The following is a 23,441-nucleotide window of genomic DNA, read 5'->3' as shown; positions in this document are numbered from 1 at the left end:
CTATTACGAAAGAACTAAAAAGCCTTACATGGTTGCCTACGCTGTCACATTTGAATACTCAAAGGAACCAGGAATCCTCTGAAGAAGTGCCCTCTTCTAGTCTTGGGGCAGGAAATGTAGATCTTGTTATCCCAGAAAATAAGGAAGTTCTTAGCTTACTAAGTCATGTCAAAAGGACCCAGGAGCTCTCTTGAAGGGATTCTCACTGGCCAAACATGGAACAATTCAAGCACCAAAAAGAATAAAGTCTGCTATGGACTAAAACAGCACATAGATGAAAATCCACAAGTTCACATAAAAGTAAATAATACAAATTTGAGAAAATAAAAACCTGTGGATTCAGCCTTAAAAAGGGAACACATTCTACAACACGGATGAACCTTGAGGATGTCATGCAAAAAGAAATAGCCAATTACAAAAAACCAAATACTGCTAATTCTGCTTATATGAGGTACCTGAGGAGTCAAGTTCACAGAAAGGAAAGCAGAAATTCTACTAGAGAAAGCAGACTGGGATTGCTGGGACCTCCAGGAAGACAGAAATAGGGAGTTGCTTAATGGGTCTCCAGTTTAAGCTTTGCAAGACAAAAAAAGTTCTAGAAACCTGTTGCACAATACATGACTTCACTGAGCTTCCTGAACTCCACAGTTAAAAATGATTAAGATGGGAGCTGGTGTTGTGGTGCAGCAGGTAAAGCCGCCACCTGCAATGCTGGCATAGCATATCACAGAACCGGTTCCAGTTCCAGCGGGTCTGCTTCCTACTCAGCTCCCTGCTCATGTGCCAAGGAAGGCAGCAGAAGATGCCCAAACACTTGGACCCCTGTCATCCAGGCAGGATACCTGGATGGAGTTTCTAACTTCAGCCTGGCCCAGTTCCAACTGTCTTGGTCATCTGGTGAGTGAACTAACAGATGGAAGATCTCTCTCTCTGTTCCTCCCTTTCTCTGTAACTCTGCCTTTCAAATAAATAAATAAATCTTTTAAATAATGATTAAGATGGTGGCCGGTGCCATGGCTCAATAGGCTAATCCTGGGGGGGGGGGGAAGGAAGGGAGGGAGGGAGGGGGGAGGGAGGAAGGAGGAAAGAAGGGGGGAGGGAGGGAGGGAGGGAAGGAGGGAGGAAGGAAGGGAGGGGAGAGGGAGGAAAGAAGGAGGGGAGGGAGGGAGTGAGTGAAGGAGGAAGGAAGGGAGGGAGGGAGTGAGTGAGGGAGGAAGGAAGGGAGGAGGGAGGGAGGAAGGGAGGAGGGAGGGAGGAAGGAAGGGGGGAGGAAGGAAGGGGGAGGGAGGAAGTGAGTGAGGGAGGGAGGGGGAGGGAGGGAGGGAGGAGGAAGGAAGGAAGGAGGAAGGAAGGAGGAACGAAGGAAGGAAGGAAGGAAGGAAGAAGGAAGGAGAAAGGAAGGAAGGAAGATGGATGCCTTCCATCTGCTGGTTCATCCTGAAATACAACAGCCAGGAGTCGGTAATGCAATCCAGGTCTCCCATGTGCGTTGAAGGAACCAAGTACTTGAGCCATCACCAGCTGCCTCCCAGGATATGTGGTAGCAGAAAGCTGGATTACAAGTGGAGGAGCTGGGACTTGAACCAGGCACTCTGATGTGGGGTGTAGGAGTCCCAAGCAGCAACTTAAGCACTACACGAAATGCCTGCCCCAAGACTGATTGTCACTCCAGCCAACTGCTACTACACTGTGGGTGCTGACATGAAGAATTAGCTAAGGTTTCCTACAATTATTATACTGCTTTCCCACAAAGGGATAAAACCCATTAACTGAGTTGCTCGGGATCAAATAGCAAAGAGTTGAAGGAGGTATGGCATCTAGGTCTGTGACTTCTGAACAGCTAAGCCAACTTCTAAAAGCACAAAACCAAGCTTTATTTCAGGACAGATTAGGAAAGAAGTGCAAGAGGCACGACAGTCCTTGACTGGTGTCTCGACTACGGTTCTATATAAACATCCTGAATCAGAAAATTGGCTAAGTGGTACCCAGGATTTAAAGAAATTTTTCTCTCTTTTGTTTACTTGGAAACTACTCAACATCAATGCCATCTAAAAATGATAAAATTTGATGTCATCTATTTATACACTCTTGAATTAAAAACAACAAAATATACTTAGTTTATAATTAATTTCACCTACTGAAAATGACTTCTAATCCAAAAACATTTGTATCAGCATTTTCTAACTACAAGTGATTTACCACAGGTTAATAATTTGTCCAAAGATTTAAATGCAAAGTAATAAATACCTTGATTTTTATTTTGAATTAATATAGGTAGACGTAAAATAAAGAGCTTTTTGCATATTGTAATCTAAACAATATACGGTGGCTCAATTTTTAAGCCTGAGTTTAAGAGCATAATCCTATCAGAAAGCTGCCACCATCAGGATGCAATGAGGTGCATCTGAGAAAAAGTATTGTTGTGTTCATTTTTGATAAAGCTACTTAGGTAGTAATTGTCTTGATGCTAAGCATGTTCTCCAGAGGCAATACTGGGGAAATACTTTAGCAATTACCCCAAACGACAGGAATCATATTTTAATAACTTGTTAACTATCTAAAATGATAACTCGGTCCTGCAGCTGATAATGGTAAGCCTTTCACATGAAGGTCTTTGAATGCTTAACCCTTGAAGTAACGTAAGTCAACAGTGATGACGGGAGTAACTTTGTTCTGTTTCCTTCTCACGAAGCTTCTCCTTGTGAAGATTTCAGAAATTTGAGAAATTCAGAACTCTTCATATTATCCTCTCGTGTATGCTATGGGGCAAAGGCAGACTGAATAGGCAGACGTTTGCCATGCGTTGGTCAGGGCACCAGCAGGGCTGCTAGCAGCCACAGCAAACACAGCTCTAACTCAGGAGGCCATACGGATTTCATAATCTGTTAAGAGTTGGCCCTGCCTGGCTTAGAATTCCCCGTTGACATCAGAGTCACTAACAATTAAAGAACAAAAGCAGACCATTCACTCCAAATCAGTGTTTCTTGGATGGTTTTACAAACTGTCAGCTCATGGTGTGGGGCGAAGGAAAGAAGGTAAAGCAGTTAAGAACACTGCACTTCAGGCAGTCCCAGCAGGAACTCCTGGGTGCTGGGTGCCTCTGGAGCAGAGAGCGCAGGAGGGAGTCTGGTTAAAGACCTGACTGCTCATCTCTCAAGGGTCATAATAAACATGTGGCACTTTTCCAAGCCAGGGATAATCAGTGTGCATTAACCAGCATCTTCGGTCACAACATATATAATTTCCATTCAACAGAACAAAACACTGACTGTGGACACTGTTCCTGACTTCTTTATCCGGCTTTGAAAAATGACTGTGGTAAAGAAACAGTCTTGAAGATTCCAGATAGTAATTTGAAAATTTGTGTTGGCCATAAAGAAGGATCATTTCTTTTGGAAGGCTGATTTATACACAACTGTAGGCCCACAGTCATGTAAAACACAACCTTCCATAATGGAAACGAAAGCTCTACCATGAATGCTGAGAAATAATTGCTAGTCTAGTAAATGCAGACCTCATATCTTATCACCCACAATCCAAGTTTGGCAGCCCAGCTTAAGAGAGTCGTACAATCCATCATTCAGTATAACAAGTCAGTTTGCACAGAAAATTATAATTGCATATATGCTTTCCACGCCACACACCACAACAGTGGTTTATGCCAAATAGTATTTAAACAGACATAAAACGCAGTGAGAAAGACCTAGGACATCGGCTGAAGACTCTTGCAACACATAAGCACCAAACTACCAAAGGAGCTCAGAGATTCCTCCTCAGGCTGGATTCTTCTACCACCTTGTCAAGTTTTTTTTGATTGTTTGTTTGTTTGTTTTTGACAGGCAGAGTGGACAGTGAGAGAGAGAGACAGAGAGAAAGGTCTTCCTTTTGCCGTTGGTTCACCCTCCAATGGCAAACCGCGGCCAGCACACTGTGGCTGGCGCATCGCGCTGATCCGAAGCCAGGAGCCAGGTGCTTCTGGTCTCCCATGTGGGTGCAGGGCCCAAGCACTTGGGCCATCCTCCACTGCACTCCCGGGCCATAGCAGAGAGCTGGCCTGGAAAAGGGGCAACCAGGACAGAATCCGGCGCCCTGACTGGGACTAGAACCCGGTGTGCCGGTGCCGCAAGGCGGAGGATTAGCCTATTGGGCCGTGGCGCCGGCTGTCAAGTTGTCTTTTAAGACTGCAATTTTTTATTTTGCATGGTTAAAAATATAAAAGAGGGTGTTCTTGCGCTACTCTTTACTGCCTTAGTCTGAAAAGCTACTGACTTGAAAAATCATTTCCAGCATATTCCACAGTTTGGTGACCATTAGTGCAGATTCAGAAGATAATGGAAAGGGAGCCACCAGATTAGTTTTCTTGTGACAAGGCTCCTTTGGAGACTATTATCTTGAATTTTACCCACTCCTTGATGGACTCCAACACTTACTATATTTCAGTTGAATTCCATTCCCTATTTATAGCATTAACATAAAACAGACTAAGTGGCACAGAAAAAGGTGGAGAAGATGGCATCAAATGCAAGCTAAGCAGATCCAAAGCCACTCACTCGCTCAGCCAGAGTAGCTCCCTCCAAGTGGATTCTCACAGACACACACCGACTGACCAACTCCTGTGTAATCACTTGTCCTCTGCTAGTAAACAGTGTGCACACATTTTTCATAACTGGAAATAAAGGCAGACCCAAAATAAAAATCATTGTTAGGACACTGATGAAACTTCAGCAACATGAATTAGGCACCTACCAGGAGCCGGTACTGGACAAATTATTGTACATGTTACACACATGTGATTTTTTAAATTAATTAATTTATTTATTTATTTTAATTTTTGACAGGGAGAGTGGACAGTGAGAGAGAAAGACAGAGAGAAAGGTCTTCCTTTTGCCATTGGTTCACCCTCCAATGGCCGCCGCGGCCGGCTTACAGCGCTGATCTGATGGCAGGAGCCAGGTGCTTATCCTGGTCTCCCACGGGGTGCAGGGCCCAAGGACTTGGGCCATCCTCCACTGCACTCCCGGACCACAGCAGAGAGCTGGCCTGGAAGAGGGGCAACCGGGACAGAATCTGGCGCCCCGACCGGGACTAGAACCCGATGTGCTGGCGCCTCAAAGCGGAGGATTAGCCTAGTGAGCCGCGGTGCCGGCCCACATGTGATTTTATGAACTGATATACACAGTCCAGATGCCACACAGCTTCTAAGGCCATGAAGAGAAACTGAGACTACCTAACTGGAGGTGAGAAGGTGTGAATGGGCTCCTGCTGACCTAAGAAGGAGATGAGAGAATACGGTGCATGTGTACCAGCTCTCCTAGAAACGATGGTCCTCTCTCTCATGCAACAATTTCATGGCCATTTAAGGCACACGGTGGGTGGGGCTCTGTAACTGGAAGGAGCACTGTCCTCTTAAGGGCTCATTAGAACCCAGATGGGGCCGGCACTGTGGTGTAGTGGGTAAAGCTGTTCCCTGCAGTGCCGGCATCCCATATGGGTGACGGTTCGAGTTCCAGCTGCTCCACTTCTGATCTAGCTCTCTGCTATGGTCTGGGAAAGCAGCAGAAGATGGCCCAAGTCCTTGGGTCCCTGTACCTGTGTGGGAGACCTGGAGGAAGCTCTTGGCTCCTGGCTTCGGAATGGCGCAGCTCCAGCTGTTGTGGCCAATTGGGGAGTGAACCAGCGGATGGAAGACTCTCTCTCTCTCTGCCTCTCTTTCTCCCCCTGTGTAACTCCTAACTTTCAAATAAATAAATAAATCTTAAAAAAAAAAAAAAAAAAAAAAAAAAAAGAACCCAGATGGCTAGACACCCCTCTTAGCTTCTGTGCTAGTGGGTCTGGGATGGGGCTTGACAATGTGCCTTTCTAACAAGTTCCAGATCTTGCTGATGGTGCTGGTCCAGAGACCACACTTGGAAAAGCAACTTCAGTTTGAGGCGCTATGTTACTAGGGTGACCCTGGAAACTTAGGAACCCACTGGGGTCTGGACCAGCCAAAGACATCCCTCTAGCTGGTGGCTCTGCTGGATCGTACCGAGGTGATTTCAAGGACACATTAATATACCAGCCACAGACTACACCTCCCTGCCTCTCTCAAAATAAACCCATTTTCAAGGACCCTTAGGTCATGTACAAACTCAAAGCTACTGAACTTTGCTACCAGCAGGCAACTAACTTTATAAAGAGACAGTGTTTATGTAGCTCATGGTTTTGGAGGTTCGAGTCCAAGCTCGGGCAGCCACTCTGGCCTGGAGCTTGCTAAGGCTGCAGGATGAGAAGAGTGGAGTGTATGTGGAAGAACAATCGCGTGGTGAGCCAGGAAGCAGAGAGGGGAGCTGAACTCAGTTCAGAACCACCTCTAAGGACTCATTCCCCAGTGACCTGCTCAACACCATCACTGGATTAAGTTGCTACCCTCTTGGCACCACTCACTATGACGCTGGGGTTTGTACATACAACATCTGTAGGAGTTCAGAGGCCAAAACATATTCAATCTATAGCATAGGCATTAACCGGATAAATCCACTTGATAATTAGAAACAAACAAACAAAGATGGGAAACTCCATAACAAAGTGAAACCTTCAATTCAACTATTGATCTCTGCGCTGGCTGTGTGCACCAGTGTTTGGAAACTTTGTGATTTGGAAGAATTTGGGATCAAGAATGGCCACCCCACCACAAAGGCAAGTTCACGCCAGCAACACCAGACCTGCTTTTCACTGTTGCTGCCCCCAGGGAAGGGTCTCAGGCACTGGTGAAGGACAGCTGCCCTGCAAGCTTCAAGGTCTCTTCCTTGCAGAATGTCACTGTGATTATAGGGACCATAAAATAAAACAGGTGCTGCAGGAGATGTTTATTTAAGCACAGACCGCCAGCTTCCAGAATCTATGGTGGCTCTTTGTGCGTTAGTGAAATATATCTGTAATATAACCTCGACATAAAAATGCACCAACTATACTGTCTCTTGACAAAGATGTAAAATGGTGCAATTTGGAAAACTTGTTTGCGTGGAAGTTTAAAATCCATCGGAGGAAGAAACTTTTAACCCTTCGATGACTCTAACGATGTTCCAATCCACAGCTGGGCAATCTCATTCCACATCTGACCTGAGAGATAGGAATGCTAGATAATGTGAACAGCAGAAAAGTCTAATTTCATACTGTCAGTCATAACAAAGTTACACGGCTACAACTCATATAAAATTTACTTAAATTGTCATTGCTAAGAAATCGAAATTTTCTGGCTGAAGTACAGGTTATGCCTTCAATTTCTAAATGCAGAAAAGTGACTATTATTTTTACATTCAGAACCCACTGCAGTTTAATTTTCTTTATTCTTAGTAAGAATGGAAGGCACAGAAAGAGGGACTGATCCTTCACTATCTCTCTTCATTCTACCAAGTAAATGGTAGAATCTAACAATCTGGTCCCGATTAGGTGAGCCCTGTCACCATATCACAGTAGCCACCAAACAAATTGGCTAGTTACTGGCTTTAAAAAAAAAAAAAAAGTCTATTTAGAGAGAAGCATGATTCTAAAAAGCTAAGGGAGAAGATATCAAAGATAAAACAGTGTTCTTCCTTTAAAGGAAGAGAGCACATTTGTAGTTGAGAATACTTAACAATAACCCCAGAAAGAAAAAGATTATTCACTAAACAATTTAGATAATGTGCTAATCTGCAAAGTATTCCTAATTTGTAATCACTACTACAGCTGGTTAAGTTACCAGGTCTATCTGACAGCCATGTGCCCGATCCACAAGGATGGAGGAGAATGAGTGACAGCTGCAGACTCGGCCCAGCCCCACTGGGAAGCAGCGCTGGACTTGAGCCCTATTCTTACTCTTGTCCGCCTATCAGCGCTCCAGCTCCTTGCCAAGTCCCAAGCGTTTGTCTAATGTAGGCCTGGATTCCTAACCCTGGGGGGTCAGACCCCCTGTCAGGTCCTTCACACCAGAGCTCTGCTGTCCCAAACTTCCAGGTTCCAGGCCTATCCAACATACAGTACCTATGAATACCTCTCATTGCCTACGCAAAATCAGGATCCTGATTCTTCCTGGGAGGCTTTATCTTTCCATCACCCAATTCCTAGAATATCACTTGTGCTTATGAAGAGGGAGGCGATCCCACCACAGATGAGCAATCTCAGTTTCACATTGAGGGGGGGATGACCTTTGAAGCTAGGCAGCGGCACAGGCAAAGGTGACAGGAAATGGCAGGGCAGGTGGATGGTGGGGAAGAGCAACAACCAGGCAGCCAGCTTTTCCATTTTCTTACCTTTTCCTTGAGTTTGGAGCGTATCAGCTCCTCTCCTCCAGTTCTTTATACAGTATATAATACAGTATAGTCAACTACAGTTGTCCCACTGTGTTGTGGAACACTACAACTTGTTGCTTCTATCTGTGTTTTCCCAACCTCTAGTAGTAGTCACTGGCCTTTGTTTCCAATCACACTGCTGCAGAAAAAACGGAAGGGCTGGAAAAACTCAACTTCTACCTCCTCGCAAGTCTGACGCCATCTTTCTTCCTGGGCCTGCTCCCTGGAGCCCTGGCTTCTGCTCTCAAGCCCAGCGCTCCTCCTCTCCCCTGTGATCACCAGTAGACAAGGCAGGAGAGAAGGGGCAGGCTCTGCTCTCAGCACTGCTGTTGGGGGCTGGAACAGTTCTCACCAAAATGGGAGAATTTGAGGGTGGAAAACACTGGAACACTCTCTCTAGGGGGGCTCCAGGCTGCTTTACTGCATTCTCACAATGGACTCCTTTTACTGGCAGCATGTGGTCAGGGCTCTGTATCTTTTTATAGAAACAACACAAACAAGGAAACAAACCAGTTTATTGGTCAAACTCATACCCTAAAAATGCTTTGTTGAGTACAAATCAAGGTTCTTTTCTGCCCTTTGTTCCCTTTTGGCACATGTGCACAAATAAGTAAAAGCAAAACAAACAGGCCTCTCCTTACTCCACAATAATTTTAATATTTAAAGCATGGGGATTTCTTCATAGTCTCTGAGGTTGAATTAACAGAGATCTAGTCACTCAAAAACTTCAAAAGTTAAAAAACGAAAATAATCTAGTTTTAGTTGCTTTCTTAGAACTGCAAAGGCTGCCTTGGCCCACCTGCCCTTGGGACGCCCAGCCGGCTGCTCCCCACAGGTTCACAACAAGATGCTGCTTCCTGGGGGACCCCCACATGCCCATCGCTCCATGCATTCAGTTCCCTTAACAATTCTTAGAAGGCTGATATTTATTTATCAATAACTGCATCTACCTTTTTTTTTAATGCCTGGCATGTCTACTGCACAAAAAACATGTAAACTATCCTTATAGGTCCTTTTGATTTGTATTTATCATCCTGACAACTCTCAGCAACCAGTACAACTCTTTTCACTGCAAGCAGAACATCACTGATTCCCCCTGGTTAATAAGTGCTTGCTCTGGACAGGATAAAGATTTGCTGAATACATGAACAAACGCTATGTGACGGGAAAACAGTGGAACTGGTGATGCAGCCATCAGCATGTTCCAGACTTTCCGCTTCCGTTCCTACCAAGCATTCTACGTGCCATCATGTCCCATCCATTCAGAACAGTTTAATCCTAACCACCCTCTCCTCCCACCATATTCCTGACCTTCTGGCTTCCCCTGCTGCTCACCGGCGGGAGCTCCCTTTCTTATCATTAGAAACTGCAGGCCAGGCAGGGCAACTGACACCCTGACATCTAGTTCCAGATTGACACTAGTGAAGAGACAATTCATCCATTTGGCTACAGAACAATTCCAAACATAGGAAGGCTTTGATCTTTTAGAACTATCACTTTGACAAGTTCTGGGTTTTTCTGAACATTAAATTGCCAACGAAATTTGATCACAATGAGTCACACCTAAAATTGTCCCAGACTCTGGAAGGTTCTTAGTTTCAACAGATGCAGCAGAATGCATCCTCATACCACACACTCAGGAACCGCAACTGCAGCAAGAACCAAAACAAACACTGCCAGTCTAAACCCAGAGGCTCCTGGAGCAATTTTGCACCTCTTCACCAATAGGAGAAAACCTAGCGACCGCCCATCCCCAGGTACACAAACGTCACTGAGAACCAGAGAGGCCAGTAGAAGTTCTGCTTCCATAAGGATGCAAATTAAGACTTAAACAGTGTAACAATTGGCTAGACCTAATCCTTTTACAGAGGTGTAAATGGCTATTGAGAATTGAATTCCCAGCTGCTAGCTTTTGTTAAGTAGCGTTACAGACAAATTTCACCCTACAGCAAAGCCCACTGGTCAATTCTGAACACTACTGATGAAACAGGTTTTAAAAGCCAGTGCAATTAGTTTGTTTTGATACCAAATGTCCTGCCCATAAATCCAAGCATATAAATCTAAGCATATAAATCCAAACCACATCAAGAATTAGTGCCCTGGGAAAATAAACTGGCTGCGACTATCTCAAGCCTGACACCTGATGGCTGGAACAGCTGTATGTGGGGCCACGGTGAAGTTTGTACATGGGGTTTTGTTTGCCACACAAAACAGTTGTAGAAAGGACAAACACATACATAGTTAAACAGTATTTTTCTTTTAACAGGCTGTCTTACAAAACCTATGTTTTGGTGGCTACCTCGGTTCCTATTGTGCAGCCCTCTGGGTGGTCCCTTCCAGGGGGCCACTTGAAGGGAGCACAATGCTAAAAAGGAGGGAAGGAGGGGACAGCGACACAAAGGCCAATGGAGCAGGGCGGTCTGCGGCAGGCTGCGGACCAGGGGTCAGCAAACAACGCTCCCCTTCTCTTTACCCAGGAAACAAGGGCTCCTTCTCTTTACCTGGAAACAGCGTGATTAAGCTGACAGCTTGAATTATGGGCTACATTTTGTAGGGTACGGTCCCTCTGTGCTAAGGTCCTCTTCATTGTAACTGAGGCTGCACAAGGAAAACTCTTGCCTTTTCCCCCTGCTCTGGCCTCCAAACAGACCTCATCATTCTGTTCCATTTTAATTCTCAGAACCACCCTCCCCTCCAAATCACTGTTGTGCTTTTCTTTGAGTTTCTCAATGAGGAGCAGAAAGGCCTGGGAGAATCTATAGTAAGTATTTCCCTCCACTTTTAAACCGAGACAACCAGCCTGAACTCATCATGAGTTTTTAATAGCCAAGAATCATTAGTGATGGCTGCACACATCGTTTTATGAGACTGGTGTTTTTAGACCATTCTCCCTGATAACTCTTTGGATTCCAAACTTAACGTACGGGATGACAAAAATCCTGGCTGGGAAGGTGAAGACTGGAAAAATTTACTCTTGCTCCTGTCAGTTTCTTTTAAATCAGGACTGACATACTGGTTAGAGGACTATACAAGAATACTCCAGAAAGTTTTGGGAAAATGGAATTAAACATCTATTTTGGTGCAAAAAATTTTGAAATTGCACACACACGTCATTAGGGTGCTGGCTGACTTTTTAAGTCCAACCCATCTATTTTATTTTTCATTGCCTGGGGTTTTTGTTTGTTTATTTCTTTGTTTTTTTTTTTGTTTGTTTGTTTGTTTTTAATTGAAAATTAGAGAGAGGAAGGAGAGAGAGATCTTCCATCAGCTTGTTCACTCTCCAAATGGTCACGATGGTCACATGGTACAGGGGCCTAAGAACTTGGGCTGTCCTCTGCTGCTTTCCCAGGCGCATTAGCAGGGATCAGAAGTGGAGCAGCTGGGACTTGCTGCAGGCCATAGTTTAACCTGCAGTGCCACAGTCTGGCCCTGGCTGACTTCTTATTTGAGAAGTATGACTGGGTCTCCAGGGCTGATAGAGCTCTAAAGTAACTTTACTTTAACCATCTGCTAAGACACAAAGCAAAAATAAGCAAAGACAACAACAACAACAACAACAACAACAACAAAACCAGCATGAAGGCTCCCTGCCTCTTCCCATTTGACAGACAGCAGCAACTTCCTGTGCAGTGTCAGCACATCCCTGAGATTTGATTAATTAAGCTGACAGTGAACAGATTTAGCTGTATTGGGTACCTGATCATGAGTGCTGCTCTTAACTCTGCCAAAATCAATGTGGTTATCATCAACTACATGGTCTGCATGTTCCAATATGATTCCAATCTGAATGTAGACCTACCATATGACCCAGGCATCTCACTCCTGGGAATTTACCCAAAGGAAATGAAATCAGTAAGCAAATGAGTTATCTGTACCTCCATGTTTATTGCAGCTTAATCCACAATAGCTAAGACATGAATCAACCTAAATGCTTGTCAACTGAAGACTGGATAAAGAAATTATGGGATATGTACTCTATGGAATACTATACAGCGATTAAAAAAAAAATCTGGTCATTTGCAACAAAATGGGATGAATCTGGAAAACACTATACTTAGTGAAATAAGCCAGTCCCAAAGGGACAAATATTATATGTTCTCCCTGATCTGTGATAACTAACAGAGCACCTAAAAGGAAGCCTGTAGAAGTGAAATCAACACTTTGAGAAGCAATGACTTGAATAGCCATTGACTTGACTGTCGAACAACTTTTTTTCCTTCTTTATATCATTGGTTGAACTCTTTATTTAACATAGAATTAATCATATATGTATAAAGTCAATTGAAAATAGATTCCAGTAAAAAATAAGAGTGAAAATAAGAGAAGGAGCTGTATAGTTCTGCATACATTCCTGCAGGCTTACTTCTAAGGGTACAGCTAAAAACTTGCCACGGGTCTCCAAATCCCATTAATCTGGGTGATAATAATGCCATCTTACGTCTTAAAGTGACCATATTAAGTGTTAAGTTGAACATATAGATAGGATTAAGTGTTAAAGGGATCATATAAATAAGATCAAGTGTCTGGTAATAACAATAGATAGAATTAAAAAGAAGAGAATGTTCCAACATGGGAAGCAGTCCACACAGCAGACTCATAGAATGACAGTTGCTCTAAATAGCACTCTGACCTCAGAATCAGCCCTTAAAGCATTCTGGTCTGGTTGAAAAACCCATAAAAGCATTTCAAGCATGGAAAGCCAAGACACTGTGACCAAAACAACAACAAAAAACGTCCTATATGAAGGATCTATGTGAGTAAGACCCCAGTGGAAAGAAAGGGCCATCAAAGAAGGATGTACTTTTCTCTGAAGGGAAAAGCGAACTTTCACTTTGCTTATGGCCTTGTCTAAATACTGACAGATTTGTGGACTCAAAAGGCTTCTATAGCCTTGGCAGCTCATGGCAAGAGCCTCAGGTAATTGCTGACATCAAACATAAGAGAGTTAATTGTTAACAACAGGAGTCACTATGCACTTACACCCCATGCAGGACCTCTGTCCTCAGTGAACTGTATTATGATAATTAACTGTAAAACTTGTTCTCAGTTTTTTTTATATTGTGTGTGTGTGTGCGCAAACTGTTGGTCTTCTGCGTATAAAGTAAATTGAAAATGAATCTTAATGGAGAATGGGACTGGGAATGGGAAAGGGAGGAGGAGAAAGGGTGGGAGTGGGGGTCAGAGGGTGAGTCTGGTGGGAAGAATCACTACTTTTCCTAAAGTTGTACTTATGAAATTTGTACTCATTAAATAAAAGGTTTCTTTGGAATAAAAGAATTGACTCAAAAAAAAAAAAAAGAAAGAAAGTAGATAATAACAAATCATTATTATGAAAAAATGGATTAGTTTTTAAATTTTAAATCAATTTTAATTAATTGTGCATGGTAGACAGGATGCAAGCAAGACAATACAAGCTAATTAGCCTTCCTAAGGTAGGCCCCAGGAAGCAAATGAAAGGCTTTTTTTGTCAGTGTCAGACAAGCACATCCCAATTCTGGGTAAGTACACTTTTTAAGACAGTAAACAAAACAATTCCAAGGGTGCTCATGATTACAGATGTAATAATGCTTCTGAAACAACACAGTCCAGCATGCAGCCAGGTAGTGTATAACAAAGTTGATCAGGAAGGACCATAAAGTCCCATGCCTAATACTGGAAATCCTTTTAGGAATCTGGTTGTCCTGGTAAGAAATGCTTTTCAATGTTGCAGGCAAAAGAACACATGAAGTTCACGAAACTTTTTAAAAAAATATCAGAAAGTATTAATATATTTTACTTTGTCAGATAAATTAGAAAAGTTTTTATTAGCAGACAATGAATACATGATACAAAAATCAAAGAACCAGCATGTACATTCAACCAACAAGCTCAACTGCTTCCATACACTTATATTTGGTACTGTCATTCATTTTATTATAGTAGGCAAGCTATTAGCAGGTACCAAAGTTTCAGTAAAATGATTTTGAGGAAGTTCTCAAAATTACAAAGATTGATCTTCCTGCAAACTTTGAAAAGACTGCCTGACTCAAATGTGGAATAATGAATTCTACTAGCAAGTATCTTAGAATTGCTACAGTAAAAAAACAAAACAAAAAAAAAAAAACAAAAAACAAAAAAAACAAACAAAAAAAACTAAAACTAAAGTTTAGCATTGTTTTCAGCAGATTCAATCACACAATTCATCAAAATAGAAAGCAAATTTCCTGACAAATGGAAACAATGAGAAGAAAGTCAGACAATTAGTTGGAAGCCACAAAAGACAAGGGACTCACAACTGAGTCTCACATCTGTTTTGTGGGTTAAGGTAATAAATACTCTAAGTCTGCCCACAAGGACTGAAAACACTGACATTCACTATAATAGGAGAAAAAACATATTGAAGTCCCACTTCTTACTTGAGTCCTGGGTTTTAGCTTGTTTTTATACACCTCGAGTAGCCACACACACTCCTGCCTCCCTGAAGGAAGGTGTTCCACTCCAGCCATCAAGCCTGAATGTTCTTTTCCAAATCTCTAATTAAAATGCATCTGGCTTTCCCAGCAGTCTGTGACTGACAGCCTGAAGACCGATACCTGCTACAGACAATCAAAGGGAAAAGGAGCCCTAACAAACTGAAGAAGCACAAATGAGCGGGTAACAGAGGGGGGAAGTGAAGCGAGGAACGGGCAGAAGGGAAGGGCTGCAGTTTGCCACTCAGCACCCAGAAACGGCTCCCAGTTCTGCTCTGACGAACCACCACTCCTGTCCTAACCCAAACTCCCTGAGCGGGAACCCACATAAGCATGGGGTCCTGGCAGAAGCCAATGATGCTCTCTTGCCACTGCAGTGATTGTACTGGGGGTGGGCATAGACTCTGACTCAGCGGCCCAGGACAACGGTCTCTAACTACTGGGCCTGAGAATCGATTAATCCACAGGGAATGGGAGCCAAGAAACAGGATGAGAAGCAGAGCCCACTGGTACCACAGAAACCCTGGGCCGAGGCAGCCTGAAGACTGTCTCCCACCGGGCTTCACTGGCATGGGCAAATAAGCTCTGACTTAAACCCATTTAAAATGGGTCCTCTATAATCTACAGGAGCAAGCATCCTAATGGATAGAGAGGGGAAATCGATTTTAAAAAGAGATGAAAAGGACAAAAATATCTAATAATTTACTGTTTCCACATCTGTTTTATTTTTTACTTTAAGAGCGCTAAGCATTTGATTATAAAATACAAAATGCTGGGACCAGCACTGTGGCATAAAGGGTAAGGCTGCAGTGCCAGCATCCCATATGGGCACCAGTTTGAGTCCTGACTGCTTTGTTTCCAATCCAGCTCTCTGCTGTGGCCTGGGAAAGCAGTGGAAGATGGCCCATGTCCTTGGGCCTCTACACCCACGTGGGAATCCCAGAAGAAGCTCCTGGCTCCTGGCTTTGGATCCACGCAGCTCCAGCTGTTGCAGCCATTTGGGGAGTGAACCCAGTGGATGGAAGACCTCTCTCTCTGTCTCTACCTCTCTCTCTGCCTCTGCCTCTCTGTAGCTCTTTCAAGTAAATAAATAAATCTTAAAAAAAAAAAAAAAAACGTTTTGTAAGGCATGAAGAATATTTAGTAGATATGTTTAAACAAATGGTCACTAAAAGCATCCCCATTATAGGAAGATTTCTGAGGCCATCAGCGAAATCTGTGAAACCAGCCATGCTACCAAGAGCACCCTTGCCTCCACAAGGCAAGCACCACAGAGCTGTAGAACACGGTGTTCAAGCTTCGGAATTCAGGAGATTTCTAAAAAGCTTTCTTGGGATATAATTCACCCATCCCAAAATTCACTAATTTTAAGTGTACACTTCAATGGTTTTTATTAGTATACCCTCAGAAGTGTGCAACCCTCACAGAATCTAACTTTAGAACTTTTCTAAAAGATGACTTTTGAGGACTTGGTTAAATTTTTTTTCCTGATTATAAAAGTAATACCTATTCATAAAAGAAAACTTGAATGTGGCATTCTCACTTTAAACTACAGAGTCACACATCAAGAATTCTACTGGCATGGAATTCTGTCTCCAAACCCAGTTCCTCTGGGTCCACAAACCCATCTTGTGAACAAATTTGGCCACGCTGCAACTACTATTCAATGTCTATATCCTGTCTCCCTTTCCAGGGGCCCCCAAATTTGTTCTTCTCTCTTGTATTACTCTGGAGAAGGTAGCCCCTTACCTGAATCAAGAGTACATTATGATTAGGCTAAGCCAGGGGCCAGCAAACCATCAGGCTAAGCCAGGAGTGACCAGATCCAGCCACAGCCTATTTTTGAATTTTTATTTACTTTTTATTTGTTTGAAAGGCACCGAGAGACACAAACACACACACACAAAGACACAGGCAGAGATTTTCCTTTTACTGCTTTACTCCCCAAATGCCCACAAAAACTGGCACTGGGCAAGGCCAAATATAGGAGCCAGAAATTTAATCTGGTCCTCCCATGTAGGTGGCAGGGACCCAGTATTTGAACCATCACTTGCTGCCTCCCGGGGTACACATTAGCAGGAGGCTAGAAGAAGAAGCAGAGCTGGGACTCAAACCCAGGTATTCTGATATGGGATGTGGGTATCCCAAGAGCATCTTACCTGTGCCAAAGCAAATATCCACCCCATAGTCTACTTTTGTATAGCATTTGAGCCATTATTTAAAGAAAGGAAGATGACAGGGGGTGGATAAGGAGAAAAAAAGAAAAGAAAATATCTACTACATGGTCTTTTATGGAAAAGGCTTCCTTACTTTAAACCAATTTTAGTAACCCATGTCAGTGACTAGCTTAGGAATGGGCCTGTGACTAAATTTTACTCAAGGGGCAGTCTACAGATTCTCCTTGCTCGTAGCAAAGATACCCAAGAAGAGAGAGTCTCTGTATCTTGGGCTGTAGTGTCTAGATGAGGTCCTTGGCACTTACATTAGTCTGCTAAGGGTACTATAACTACATACAGACTGGGTGGCTTAAACAGCACACATTTACTTTTCCAAGCTTAAGGTACTGAACCATTTGGTTCCTGGAGAGGGCTCACATCTTGGACATGACCTCTGCCCCATCAACACAAGTGGCCCTTGAGCCTGTTCTTGCTACAGTGTGGATTCTGGATTTTATTTCCAGACTTACATTGTATTTAGGTATCTGGAAAAATAATCGGGTGCCATTACATGTGGCCATCAGGGGCTCCCCTTTGTCTTCTACCTGATAACTTCACTCCCTAGTTTTGCCTGTGCCTCCTGTTTTCCTACTTATTTTGATCTGAAAAATCTAAGGCTTTCCTTATCTTTATTTTAGTTTAAATTTTCAAAAATTCAGAGCCAGTTTTCCAAGAGGACAATAGTTCTGACACCTGATTATCAGCATGTACCTGGTAATCATGCTCATTGTGTCTCAGTGTCTGTACGGGAGATGTTAGAAGAAGTCTCCACTGGTGAACTCAGTTCCCCAGCCTGGGCCACCCGTTTCACCATAGGCTTCTGGCTTCAATCAGAACGAAGGTGAACGAGGGGCGGGGGTGGTGGTAAGAAGTACTGTGAAGGTCATAGTCAGGAGCACAGGTCAGTAACAGCCTGAGACCTAATTCCAGCCCCATACTTTACCACCACATCAGAGGGCACCTGTTTAATAAAGGAATACAGCTGAAAAAACCACGTCCTCCAGGGAAACCAGACATCAGGGAGACAAAAACAAGGGCACTCAAGGAGATTTCAGCCCTGATACATTTATAGCTACAGCAAACCATAAACACAGCCTAGCTCCTACACAATGAGCATAAAACCTCAGTCTGATGTCCCGTATAACTGTTTACATAGTACCTCATGTTTGAGTTTCAACAAAAAGTTGCAAAACATACAGAGACAAAAAGCATAGTTTGAATAGATAGAGGAAGTAACAGAACCAGACTGGCAAATTTTGGAATTATCAGACTGGAAATATGAAATAGCTATGATGAATATGCTTGGGCTCTAATGGAAAGAGTGAGCAATGTACAAGAATGGATGGGTAATATAAGCAGAATGATGAAAAACAAAGAATGGAAATACTAGACGTTAAAAACTATCTCAATAATGATAATGGCTTTGACAGGCTTATCAGTAGTTTAGACATAGTAAAGGAATGAGTAAGTGAACTTGAAGGCACATCAGTAAAAACTTCTTTGTCTAGCTTATTTTATTTTTTTAATTTATTTGACAGATAGAGTTAGACAGAGTTCTGGCTCCTGGCTCTGGCCTGGCACAGCCCTCAAAGATTTCTCTTTCTCCATCTCTCCCTCCCTCTCTCTCATTCTGCCTTTCAAATACAGAGATTTTTTAAAAACCAACCAACTTATTACATCTCATGGTCTTGTGTATTAGGAAATTATGCAGGACTAGGATGGATGATTGATTAGTTTCATGTGTTATTAAGAGAGGTCATTTGATGCTATTTAGAAGGTCCAATAAGGCTTCAGCACTTACATTTGGGCACCTTGGTGGGAATAACTGGAAAAATAAGGCTCAGCTTGGACTACAGACTAGAGCACCTACACTTAATTTCTTCAGTAGAGCAGTCTCAGGATGGTCGGACTCACGTAGTAGCCTATGGTCCCCAGAGTCAAGTGTTCTAGTAAACAGGGTACAGATTGCATGGCCTTTTATAACCCAACTCAGAAGTCACACAGCTTCAATCCCAACACACACTATCTAGTTTAAGCAGTTAATAACCTCCCTCCCACATTCAAAAGAAGGGGACAGAGAACTCGTTTTTTGATAAGAGGAATAAGGAAGAATATTTTAAATTGCCATGACCCCACAGCTTTCATACCAAGCTTTAGGACTAGCAGGGGTTTGGGAGATTCTGATTGAATCAAAATGGAATTACAGGGGCTGGCATCGTAGCCAGCGGGTAAAGCTGCTGCCTGCGATGACAGCATCTTATATGGGCGACAGTTCGTGTCCCAGCTGCTCCACTTTTTATCCAGCTCCCTGTTAATGGCCTGGGAAAAGCAGCAGAAGATGGCCCAAGTGCTTGGGTCCCTGCAACCCAAGTGGGAGACCTGGAAAAAGCTCCTGGCTCCTGGCTTTGGCCTGGCACAGCTCTGGCAGCTGCAGCTGTCTGGGGAGTGAACCAGCGAATGGAAGATTCTCTCTCTCTCTCTCTCTCTCTGAATCTCCCTGTCTCTTTATTTAAAAGTTAGAGTTATAGAAATAAATCTTTAAAAAAAATCTTTCAATTAAATAAATCTTTCAAAAGAAGTGAATCTTATATGAGATTTCCAATTATGACATTATAACCAGAAAGGAGAATGGTTTTGTTCTTTAACATAGGGGCTTAGAAAGAATAATACATTTTGATGGTCTATAAACTTTTTATTTTAAAGATTTATTTATTTATTTGAAAGACAGAGTTTACAGAGAGGCAGAGGCAAAGAGAGAGATCTTTCATCCACTGGTTCACTCCCCCAAATGGCTGCAATGGGTGGAGCTAAGCAAATCTGAAGTTAGGAGCGAAGAGCTTCTTCCAGGTCGCCCAAGTAGGTGCAGGGGCCCAAGCACTTGGGCCATCTTCTACTGCTTTCCCAGGTCATAGCAAAGAACTGGATGGGAAGTGGAGCAGCCAGGATTTGAACCAGCACCCATATGGGATGCTGGTGCTGCAGGCAGTGGCTTTACCTGCTAATGCCACAGTGCCAGCCTGGTCTATAAATGTTTAAAGCAAAAAAAAAAAAACAAACAAACAAAAAACAAAACAAAACATCAGGCTCAATACTGAATGCCTGTGGTGGGCTCACCAGTATACTGGGGATAGTATTTAAGTCCTAGTTAGTGCAATAAGACAAGAAAAAGTAATAAAAGGTGCATAGTTTAGGAAAAAAGAAATAAAACTGTTTTCCCAGATGTTGACATGCCTGTTTATGTACAAAATGCCACAGAACCAGCCAAAAAATTATTTGAGTCAATAAACAATTACAGCAAAGTTGCAGGATACAGGTTAACTGCTTTCAAATACGCCAGATATAAATAATTAGAATTTGAAACTAAAATACAGCAACTTTTACATTAGTACCCCCATGAAAGTACTTAAAAATAAGCCAACAATACATGTACAAGAAAAAGCCACCAAAAAGAGTCACATGAAAAAAATGACAACATTCTGATGATGAATAAATCAAAGAAGATTTAAATAAATGAAGAGATAGTCCACGTTCACGGATAGCAAGACTCAATATTGTTAAGGTGTTAGTTCTTCCTACCTTCTTTTATGGTTTCAATATAATTCCAATCAACATTTCAGAAAGTTGTTTTATTACGCTGATAAACTGACTTTAAAATTTACATAGAAAGACAAAGACCTAGAGGATTCAACACAGTACTGAATTAGAACAAAGTCAAAGAACTGACTCTACATAACTTCAAGAGTTACTATAAATCTAAAGTAATTAAAGAGAGTGTGGTACTGGTGAAAGAAACACACCAGTGGAACAAAAACAGTAAGGTCGAAACAGACCACACAGATGCAGTCAGCTGATCTTTTCCAAATGAGCAGACAATTCAATGGAGAAAGAACAGTCTTTCCAAGAAGTGGTACTGGAAAACGTGGACATCCATATGCAAAGAAAAGTATGTATGAGTTTGATAGGGATCTTACATCTTTCACAAAAACTAACTCAAAATGAATCACAGATCTGAATGTAAAATGCAAAACCATAAAATCTGTAGAAGATAACATAAGAGAAAACCGAAGTAAACCTGCATTCACCTTGGGTAATAAGGTTTCATATATGACACCAAGGGCAAAATCTATAAAAGAAAGATTTTAAGTTAAACTTTATTAAAATTAAAAACTTCTGCTTTGCAAAAGACATTGTTAGCAGAAGAAAAGATGATCCACAGAGAGAAAATATTTGCAAAACAGATTTTTCTCCTGATAATGGACTGACATCTAAAATACAGAAAGATCTATTAAAACTCAGAAAAGAAGAAAGTGAACAGTTGAATTAAAAATGGTGAGAAGGAGCAGGCATTTGGCACTAATGTTAAGATGCCACTTGGGATGCCCAAATACCATGTTGGAGTCCTAGGTTCACCTCTGATCCAGTTTGCTGCTAATCTACACCCCAAGAGGTATCAGATAATGGCTCAAGTGTGTAAGTCCCTGCCACCCATGTGTGAAACTAAATAAAAAATATTTTTTAAAAAAACTGGGCAAAGGCTGGTGTTGTAGTGCAGTGGGTTAAGCCACCACCTATGAACTCATCATCCTATATGGGTGCTGTCAAGTCCTAGCTGTTCCACTTCTGATCCAACTCCCTGCTAATGTATCTGGGAAAGCAGAAAAAGATGGCCCAAGTACTTGCCAGCTGTGTGGGAGACCCAGATGGAGTTTCTGGCTTCTGGCTTTAGGCCTGGCCCAGCACCAGTCATTGCAGACATTTTAGAAGTAACTGTAACTCTGCCTTTCAAACAAATAAATATTAAAAAAAAAAATGGGCAAAAGATCTGAAAAGACTCTTCATTAAAGACGTACAAATGGCATACATGAAAAGATTCTCAACATCTTATATCATTAGGGAATTACAAATTAAATAACAGTGAGATATGACTACACACCCATTAGAATGGCTAAAATCCAACAAACTGACAATGCTAAATGCTGACAAGGATGTGGAGCAACAAAAACACTCACTGCTGGCGACAGTACAGTCACTTTGGAAGACAGTTTGACAGTTTCTTACAAAGCTAAACATAAGACTTATCAGCAATTTCACCCCCTTGGTATTTCTCTAAATAAGTTAAAAACTCATGTTTACACAAAAATTTGCACGTGGACATTTATGGCAGCTTTAGTCATAACTGGCAAAACCTGGAAGCCCCACCAAGTCCTTAAGTACGTGAATGGATAAACAAATTCTGATACATCCAAATGATGGAGTACTACCCGGTGCTAAAAAGAAACGAAACAGCAAGTCACAAAAACACAAGGAGGAACCTAAGATAAATATCGCTTAGTGAAAGCGTCAATCAGAAAAGGTTACCTACTGTGTGCTTTCTTTTTATATGACATCTCAGAAAAGGTAAAATTAGAGCCAACAGAAAAATCAGTGCTTGCCAGGGGTCTAGGTGGCAGAAGGAGGTTGGGTTGAGTAGACGGAGCACAGGGGATTTTTAGGCAATAAAATAACCAATCTGTAATATACTATAAAGACTGTAAAGATACATGTCATTACACTTTAATAAACAAAAGAAAGCAAAACAAACAAAAAAACCCGAATACCTTGCTTCATTGATTAGAGAACCACAGAAATGGGCTGTTTATGGCTAAGCAGTGTGCACACTTACTTTCTGTGATCCCTATCAGTCTATAATGTTCCACCACTGCATACCTGGCACATGGCCATGTGTGGAAACTCAGATGGTGAAGGTGTGAAACAAAGGAAGCAGTTACCTTGGCTGCTGGGTCATTCACTCTACTTCTCTGTCACTATGCTCCCACACTGAACCCTGCATCCATGCAATTCTGCTTCCAGTCATTATGCGTAGATACCTACATATCTACCCATAAGTAGTCTACCCATACAATACTTGCAAAGACACAATCCTTGCTGCCAACCCTCTTATTTTCCATTGCTGCACATCCATTGCTACAAATTCAGCATTTTAACTCAAATATATTATCTTAAAATTCCTGTGGACAGCCCCTGGACTGGGTTAGCAGGGTCCTTCTCTCAAGGTCTCACCAGGTATCAGAGGGATTGCAATCTCATCCAAGTTTCAGAGTCCTCAGGTTGTTGGCAGCATTCATTTCCCAGGGGCTACAACACTGATGCTCTCAGCCCCTACAGGCTGCAGGCCATTTCCTGCCATGTGACTTTTTCTACAAGATGGCAGCTTGCTTCTTCAAGGCGAACAGGAAAATGTCTCTGCTTCCCTAAATATCTGACTGCAGTAAAGGCCTGGCCCCTCTGAAAGTCTCATCCAACCTCTCTCTCTGTCTCTACCTCTCTCTGTAAATCTGCCTTTCAAATAAATAAATCTTTAAAAAATAAATAAAGTCTCATCCAGCTAGACCAGGCCCACCCTGGATAACATTCACTTTGATTAATCCAAGATCAACAGATGAGGGACCTTCAGGGTATCAACAAAA

The 23,441-nt window shown here is 42.4% G+C and overlaps 1 protein-coding gene across 2 annotated transcripts in view; it reads right to left on the bottom strand.

Annotated features, from left to right (window-relative positions):
• KIZ (kizuna centrosomal protein) overlaps window positions 1-23,441 on the bottom strand; it is a 114,089-nt gene that overhangs the window by 40,183 nt on the left and 50,465 nt on the right. The window lies entirely within an intron of this gene.

Source organism: Oryctolagus cuniculus, chromosome 11 (genome assembly GCF_964237555.1).
Source record: "Oryctolagus cuniculus chromosome 11, mOryCun1.1, whole genome shotgun sequence".
NCBI lineage: Eukaryota > Metazoa > Chordata > Mammalia > Lagomorpha > Leporidae > Oryctolagus > Oryctolagus cuniculus.
This window is presented reverse-complemented; position numbering and strand designations above follow the sequence as displayed.